Source organism: Octopus sinensis, linkage group LG10 (genome assembly GCF_006345805.1).
Source record: "Octopus sinensis linkage group LG10, ASM634580v1, whole genome shotgun sequence".
In the NCBI taxonomy this organism is placed as follows: domain Eukaryota; kingdom Metazoa; phylum Mollusca; class Cephalopoda; order Octopoda; family Octopodidae; genus Octopus; species Octopus sinensis.
Genome location: NC_043006.1, coordinates 3,243,168 through 3,252,801, shown reverse-complemented (window position 1 = coordinate 3,252,801; position 9,634 = coordinate 3,243,168). Strand labels below are relative to the sequence as shown.

Here is a 9,634-nt window from a genome sequence, read left to right as displayed (position 1 = left end):
ATAGATAGATAGATAGATAGATAGATAGATAGATGGATAGATAGATAGATAGATAGATAGATAGATAGATAAATAGATAGATAGATAGATAGATAGATAGATAGATAGATAGATAGATAGTAGATAGAAGATAGATAGATAGATAGATAGATAGATAGATAGATAGATAGATAGATAGATAGATAGATAGGTAGAGAGATATATAAGAGTTAATAGGGAGAATGAGGGACGGTAAAGACAGGAAGCGTATAAATACACACACACACACACACACACACACACACATGTATATGTGTGTGTATTTGTACATATAAAATGGGAAATAGTGGCACATATGTCAATACATAATAAGAATGTAAACACACGCTGCACCTAACTGTGTGTGTGTGTGTGTGTGTGTGCCTGTGTGCCTGTGTGTGTGTGTGTGTATATGTTCCTCAGTAACTGCGCACTCCCTTCGTTCTGCTCCCCTCTGCCCACAGCTAGTTTCCATGACCGACAATTATATACAATAGTATAGTTTTGTTTACTTCTTAAATGTCACGAAACCTCCACACTTTACGTAACCTGTCCCTGAAATGTCCCTTCATCCGTCACCCTCCAACCAATCATAATGAGCCGATTATTCGGTATTATTATATCCGTTTCCATTTTCGTTCTTGCTCATCTCTTTCTCCCTAATCTTTCTCCCCTATCCTCCCCCTCTCTCTCTCTCTCCCTCTCTTTCTATCTATCCATTTATCTGTCCCTTTCCCGCAGCTTTCTATTTCTATGTCATTCTACGAAACACTTTCTTCGGCATTGTATCCAATTCATGCGAAGTATACATGTAAGAGAGATGCTCTAAACACTTGAATCAATCTATCTATCTATCCATCTCTCTCTCTCTCTCTCTCTCTCTCTCTCTCTCTCTCTCTCTCTCTCTCTCTCTCTCTCTCTCTCTCTCTGCCTATCCTTCTCTTGATCTATCTATCTACCTCTCTGCAGTTGTCTGCTGTCTTTTTATCTGTCCATATACGAACGAACCAAGCGGTTTTTTTTTTTGGTTTTTTTTAGGCTCTGATGAAGACTTAAGGTGTTACCAAAGCACTCAACTATGAGTCCACCACATTTCATAGCGGAAACAGCTGTAACCTAATGAAGTTCATAAGATAATCGTTTATTTCTTGCTCATCTCTTTTCTTGGAACCCTTCCCTTTGAACAGCAGATCGAGAAATTATTTTTTGTAACTAAACACTTTCAAACTTCGGACACTGGTCGAATATGTCATATAAAACATTTTTTACTCTTAGTTTTGTTGAGAAAAGTTTATATTTTCAAAGTTATTTCGTGTTAAAGTTGTCGTATTTCGGTAATTTCAACCAATCAATGACGTGTATTCAGCTGAATAAAATTACTGCCGTTGTTCGTCAACAAGAACTATCGGTGGATTGTGACAAACAAAATATGCACCACCGGAAGTTGTTTGAGTCTTTGAAAAGAGAAAAGATAGAAGAGAGAGGTAGGAGATGTCCAGTCCTTAGAACGTCTTTTCTTTTCCTGCACGGACGTTAAAAGGACTAGACGTCTGCTATCTCTCTCTTCTATCTTTACTCTTTTCAAAGAAAATATTTCTCTCAACGTTCACTATTTTCCCCTCCTTCAAGTCAAACGACCCCCATGTTTGTTTTCGTTCGGTTTCCTTGTACGTCTCCGCTGTCCTGTTTTTGTTCCCAAATTTGGCCCTCTATAAATCGAAAATCTATTTTGGTATTCATGGGAGCAACTGTCTTTGAATACTCATGTTGTCTTTGATTTCTCGAAATGGGGAGCTGATAGACAGCCGACAACTGATGAAGGGTCGTTCTTTCTATTTTTTGTATTACTCGTCTTGTTTTTCATTTTTTCTCTCGCTGTTTGCGTATTTAACTCATTTGTTTTCGTATTTCATGTAGTTTACTGTTGGTGACGTCCTGTACCCATATATGCACATATATATATATATATATATATATATATATATTATTTATATTGTATATATATATAAATAAGGCATATTATATATATATATATATATATATGTCTGTGTGTATATGTGTGTGTGTATACTGGTATATATATATATGTATGTCAATATATAATATATGTATATATATTTATATACATTATATATATATATATATATATATATATATATATATATATATATATATATAGATATATACACGCATGTGAGTATGTGTATATATATATATATATATGTGAATTAATGTGTGTATGTGTCCCATGACTCTTTATTCACAAATTATTTCGCTTTGTAAGAGTAATTTAAACAATATTTCGGCTGTTCTAAGGGTATCTCCGCATCCGAAAATATATTATCATTTTATTTGTATCTTACAATATTTATATATATTTATATATATGTGTGCATGTATGTATGTAGATGCATACATGTCTGTGTGTGGGTGTGGGTGTATATATGATATATATACATACATATATACCTATATGTTTGTTTATGTATGTGTGCATGTTTGTGTGTCTTTGTATGTGTGTGCGTAGTGTGTGTGTACGCGCGCTCTCGTGTGTGTCTGTGCCTGGTGAGTGCGTGTACGTGTATAAATGAAGGATGTATGTGGCTGTGGTCTGTATAATGAAACACTTTGCAACAATCTGTCAAATAGTTTCACCATCGCATGACTCAGTCAGACTCTGTGGTAAATTATGCCCTTATATGACTGAAATGTTTATTACGTCACATTGACGTCATCACCCACCTCCAAGTTTCTATCTAACGTATCAATCATGGCTAAATCTTATGGCACGTTTGCCTCCATATTTTGCTAAATACGACCCTTGTCTTGATTTTACTTCCAATGAATAATCTTACAGAATAGTCACAACTGCAATTTTATTTATCATTAGTACTTCATTGTTTCCTTTATGCCTCTCAAACCTAGCCTGAAATTATATTATTGCGAACCTATTTGGAGTTTCTATCATGCTAGTATATTTCACCGATTTCTATTGTTCTTAACGCGGTTATATATGAATGAACAGAATGAATTTTATTGTAGTGCTATTTACTTACAAGTTATTAATCGTCGTTATGCTATTGTTTCCTATAAATTAGTTGAATCAAGCTACGGGAATAATTCTCTGTTACGTTTGTGCTTGTGCAGTTATGAGATACACACAGCAGTTGGTATACCTATCTAAAAACTATAAACTGCTTCGTTGTTTGACTTTATTACACGCCCCATTAACACAACATTAAACAACAAAGAAATATCAAAATGCATTCATGTTTCTCTTTGCTACTCTTGTTGTTGTTGTTGTTATCATTATTATTATTATTATTATTATTATTATTATTATTATTATTATTATTAAGGCGGGGAGGTGCCAGAATCGTTAGCACGCTAGATGAAATGTTTAGCAGTATTTCGTCTGCCGCTACGCTCCGAGTTCAAATTCCGTCGAGGTCGACTTTGCTTTTCATCCTTTCGGGGTTGATAAATTAAGTACTAATTTAATCGACTAGTAAGTACCAATGTAATTGACTAGTCCACTCTCCCCAAATTCCAAGTCTTGTGCTTATACTAGAAAGGAATATTATTATCACTATTATTATTATTATTATTATTTTTATTTGCTAATCTCCGACTCCACCACACCCCACAGTTTGTGCTACTACCACGTCTTGCCTCTCCTCAAGCACCCATTTTGCGCGCAGTTTCCAATGTAGTGGTTTTGGGCAAGTCTAAGGCATTCGCTCGTGATATGGGTAATGTTTTCATCCATTCTACTGCATTGGCGACACAGCGGAGACACTTGCACATTCCTCACTTTCATCCTCCAGTATAGTGCTGCTTTCGCTCTCTTTTTCTAATGTTCCTTTCATCAGCCAATCCCCCCACCTCTGTTTTCCAGCAACTTCTATTGTATCGACATGGAATTGATTGTGTTGTCCCTTCTAGCGTAATTCTTCTTCATGTTTATTATTATTATTAGTTGTAGTATTAGTATTAGTATTATTATTTTGATCTATCTTAGGTTCGGTCTTATTCCTAGTAGGGATTATGTGGACAGTGGGTTACTACCTGTAACCTTAGGTATCCACAAGTTTTCCGCAGTGTTTCAAGTGCTAGAACTCTCCTGATAATTCTTGCTCTCCCTAAGAGACAAACTTTCTGTAGGAGCTCTACCGTGTACACTATTTTTAATCTCCTTCAGTCATTTGTCTATATCTTGGCTTACTGTTCCCAACGCACCAATTATTATGGGCATGCTCCAACTTCTTCCTATTTCAAATTTCAAGGGGTTGTATTTTTCTTCCTCTTTCTTTACGATTCTGTAATCAAACGGGTATGAGAGGTCGATAAGTAAGCAGCTTCGCTTTTCTTTAAAATCGTTCAGTCTGCTCTGTTGTTTTCTAATTTCTTGTCCGTTTGAATAGGAAAATCCCACAAAATCTTACATTTCTCCGATTTCACTAGTTTTTCGACTTGATGATTGTACCACGTGGTTCCAGCTTTAAATCCCCACCGATGGTTGTGCCACCTCAACACCAAAATTCTCAGGAGTTAAAATGTTAAATATAAAGATATGAAACAATGGATTGAACAAGAATGGTACTAAAAACAGTGTACACGAGAGTAGATGTGGACTCTCGGAGCCTTGGCTAGCAACCCACCGAGTGATGGTGTCACGATGAAAATACTGGTGATTGCACAACCTAACAAATGCTACCTCTAAATGAGCGATGTCGAAATTAAATAATAACCACAACTGCGCTAACGAGACTAGAACAGTTAACAGTGAAGGTGTCGCGCATGGCAGGCAGGAAATATCTGATCAAGCTTCGGTAGGTCGTCATCAAGCTCTTGATCAGGACGAAAATCGCAGGCAAATGTGCGAAAGAAAAAATATTATTGTTGTTGTTGTCGTTTTTGTTGTTGTTGTTGTTATTTTTTGTTGTTGTTGTTGTTATTATTATTATTATTATTATTATTATTATTATTATTAAGGCGGCGAGCTGGCAGAATCGTTAGCACACCGGACAAAATGTTTAGAGGTATTCCGTCTGGTTTTGCGTCCTGAGTTCAAGTGCTGCTGAGGTCGACTATATCTTTTTATCCTTTCAGGATCAATAAAATACTTACCAGTTGAGTACTGGAGTCGATATAATCGACTCAACACTCATCCGAAGTTTCAGGCCTTGAGCTAATAGTAGTAGTAGTAGTAGTAGTATGAACACTACGATATAGGAGAAAGCAGTTATCGGTGAAACATGTCATCGATCTAACATTTCTCTTTCATTTGCAATTATTGTATAAACACTTGGAGTAGAGAAGGCATGTCATTGAAGAGATCGCGGATGGCGACGAAAGGGCATTGATAAATATAATTGATTGATTGATTCATCGAATAATCGATTAGTTCTTTGATCAAATAGTTAACGAATTGATGGATAATAAAGAAGTGAAATGACCTTCCCTAGATACAACATTTCGTTTCTAGTGACGAAAAAGGCATTATTATCTCCAAAGTCGCATTTGTATTAATTTGAAATGTGTGTAAGGAAATTGATGAACTATCCTCGGGATATAGTATATACACACCGCATAAATCTGGAACAAGCATTTGGATTGCTGGTCTTCATTTCCAAGTTTCGATCCCGGAATTTTCAATATTATACCGAGATAACTGACTTTCATCTAGAGACTTAGTATTTAATGAATAATATCACGTTGAAAGCACCGGTTTTCGTCCGATCACCGAAATTGAGCAACGTCGAGCCTAGTTAGTACTTAGATGGGTGAGCGCTTGGGAAACCTAGGTGCTGTAAGCGTCAGACGTTTGGCGCAGGAGTGGCTGTGTGGTAAGTAGCTTGCTTACGACCTACATGGTTCCGGGTTCCTTCCCACTGCGTGGCACCTTTGGCAAGTGTCTTCTACTATAGCCTCGGGCCGACCAAAGCCTTGCGAGTGGATTTGGTAGACGGAAACTAAAAGAAGCCCGTCGTATATATGTTATATATATATATATATATATATATACATACATATATATATATATATACATATATATATATATAACATATATATATACATATATACATGTATACATATATATATATGTGTATATATGTATTTATATATATATATTATATATATATATATAATATATATATATAATATATATATATACTATATATATAAACTGAGACCCATCATAGCTGGCCCTTCTTGTTGAAACCCACCGTTTGAGCAACTTCCTCGACATATTACTCAAACCTTTTTAAAAATATGTGAAAAGCTTTATCAAGGATGACCTAGACATGCTGAACCACCTCCCGAAGACAGTAAAGGAAGGAACACTGCTGGTGTCTTTCGATGTGGTGAGTCTATACACCAATACCCCACACGACTCTGGTGTAGAAGCAATCACTTTCTGGCTAGAAAAATACCCAGAAGAGATCCCTGGACGCATTAACCACAGTTTTATAATTGAAGCACTCAAATTCATCCTGCTGAACAATTATTTCATGTTCGATACAACTTACTATCGACAAAAATGTGGAATTGCAATGGGAACGAGAGCTGCTCCAGTGATTGCAAACCTTGTAATGAGTTACCTAGAACTCAAGTTATACCAATCATCACTAGAAAAATATGGCGCCTCTTTTAATTGCTATTTAAAGGAGAAATGGAAGAGATATTTGGATGATTGCTTCATAATTTGGAAAGACAGCATGGATAAACTCCTTGATTTCAAAATAATGCTTAACAATATACATAGCAATATACAATTTACTATGGAACACAACAGTAAGCAACTCCCTTTTCTAGACATCTTAATTAAAATAGTTAACAACCACTTAGAAACAGACATCTTTTATAAACCCACAGATTCTAAACAATACCTATTATTTAACTCTTGCCACCCCAAACACATAAACATTAATATACCCTTTAATCTAGCGAAAAGAATCTGTACCATAGTTTCGGATACATATACTCGTGAACAAAGACTCCTTGAACTTAGCTCAACACTAACTAAAAGACATTACCCAATCTCATTAATAAATGAATGCACCAAAAGAGCTAAGGAAATAGATATATAAATGTTAAGGCACACCAGCCGAAATACTAACCAAGACTTAAAAATACTCCCGTACATCTCCACACATAACCCTAGAAACAACGAAGCCTTCAACATCATCACCCAAAACCTTCCCATCCTCACAGCAGACAAAACAATGAACGAAATTTTAAGCTCATATAAAATTATAAAAAGCAAAATGCAACCGAAGTCACTGAAAAGAATATTAACCAGCGCAGGACTATATCCACTAACAACAGAGCCAAAAGTGAAAAAAATGTGGTCGTCCTAACTGTGGAACATTCCCCCACCTTCTGGAGGGTTCAGAGTTTCACTTCAAACAAGGAGAAATATTTAGGATCAAACCAAATTTCCCCTGCGCCTCAGCAAATGTAATCTGTGTCATGACATGCATAGGATGTGGTAACCGCTATATTAGACAAACAGGAATTTCACTCCGTCGAAGAACTACCATTCACAAAGAGCAAATCCGCCAACCACAATACAGACAGTTACAGCTTAGTGAACACATAGAAAGGTGTGCCAGGAATCTTAATCCTAATTTCCAAATCTTCCCCTTCTATCAATGTTCACAAAACACCACAATGCAACAAAGGTTGAATAAAGAGGCATTTTTCATCAATAAATATCTCCCCCAACTAAATATGAACACACAACTCAATGCAGAACACTACTAACCCTTCAATTAAAACCACTAACCCCTATACACTCCCTACACCATCCACATTACAATTCTATATTTAAATCCAGAACTACTTACCTCCCTTACAAATAATCTTTTTTCTCAGGAACTATTAGACCTGACCCCGTTTATTAGCCGGTGTTTATACAAAGCAATGAATAGCTTTGCGGAAACCATGGTATGCTTTGTTTTCTGACTTTATAATCATCTTATAATCATCTCATAATAATGACTTTTATTACTACCTCAGTCCATCTAAATGTATATATCTGTCGTTACCTGTCATTAAAAGCCTTTTCTTTTTTTATTTACAATGTGCATTTTCGTTGATTTTTCATATTTTCCCCGCAATAAAATATTTTATTTATTTAGCGGTTCGGTAAAAGAGACCGATAGAATAAATACTAGGCTTACAAATAATAAGTCCAGGGGTCGATTTGCTCGACTAAAGGCGTTGCTCCAGCATGGCTGCAGTCAAAATGACTGAAACAAGTAAGAGAGTATATCAGTTGAACCTCGGTTTAAAAACTCCTATTTGCTGAATATTTGCAGAAAAATAATGTCGATATCAGTGAAACCAGTGGTTCTCAACCATTCTTTCCCCTTTGGACCCCTTTGATTCCTATTTCCTTCTGATGGACCCTCCTACCATTTGTTGTTTTGAAAAGTCAGATTAAAGTTTTATAATCACATATTATTTGGAATTGCATGAAGAAAAAATTGATTTTGAGTATTGTGGAACTATAGAAAAATTATTGCACATAAATGTGAACAATAAAATCTCACATGGACCCCCAAGGGTTGTGTGGACTGCGGTTGTAAACCTTTGGGGATCCAAATAATTATATAGGAATAATATAAAGTTTGATGTGTATTGCTAGATAGACGACCATCAACGAGAGGGGTTCTTAAAGAATGCATTTCTGAAGATGGAACATTCAGAAAACTCGTGAATACTGGGTCACGTTCGTAAGGCATAGAAAGCGATGAGGGAGCAATGGTTTCTTCAAGTGTCTTTAAAATGAAATTGGATTTGTTTTAACTATTTAAGAGAAAGTTCCTTCTAGTAACAACAGATGACTTTGAGTAAAGATTCAGATCAACAAGTTGCCAGTAGTTAGAATAAGCTTGTATATGTGGTGTAACTTATCGAAAAGAAAGATCTACAAGGGTCAGTGAATAGAATGTTCTTATAAGTATGAGGTGACCTATCAAGATTTAACGCTGACAAGCACTTTTGGAACTTATAAGGAATAAGCTAAGAATCGGACATTTAGTAAAGTAACGGAGTCAAAAATATCTTAGTAGCTGTGGGTATATGTGGAGGCGCGTGGCTTAGTGGTTTGGGTGTCAGCATTATGATCGTAAGATTGTGGTTTCGATTCCTGGACCGGGCAACGCGTTGTGTTCTTGAGCAAAACACTTCATTTCACGTTGCTCCATTCCACTCAGCTGGCAAAAATGAGTAACACTGCGATGGACTGGCATCCCGTCCAGCTGGGGAACACTTACGCCATTGAAACCGGGAAACCGGGCCCATGAACCTGGCTAGGCTTTAAAAGGGTGCATGTATTTTTATTTTATTGTGGGTGTATACGTATTGCCTGCGTTTGTGTGTGTGCAAGTGTGTATCTGTTTATGCATTTGTTTATAAATGTGTGCGTGCGTGTGTGCGTATGTGTGTGTGTGTATGTGTGAGTGTGTGATTTTCAATATATCAGATGAGTAACAAGCTTTTTAACGTGTATCTTATCTTTATTTTATATTCGAGTTGGGGAAATATTTGATTCGGAAGACGAAACTGCATCTTTGGTACAATTTTCGCTTTTGTAGTGCATCTG

The 9,634-nt window shown here is 36.2% G+C and overlaps 1 pseudogene; it reads left to right on the top strand.

Annotated features, from left to right (window-relative positions):
* Positions 1 to 5,717: 5,717 nt before the first annotated feature.
* LOC115216888 lies at positions 5,718 to 5,837 on the top strand (annotated as a pseudogene).
* The last annotated feature ends 3,797 nt before the right edge of the window (positions 5,838 to 9,634 follow it).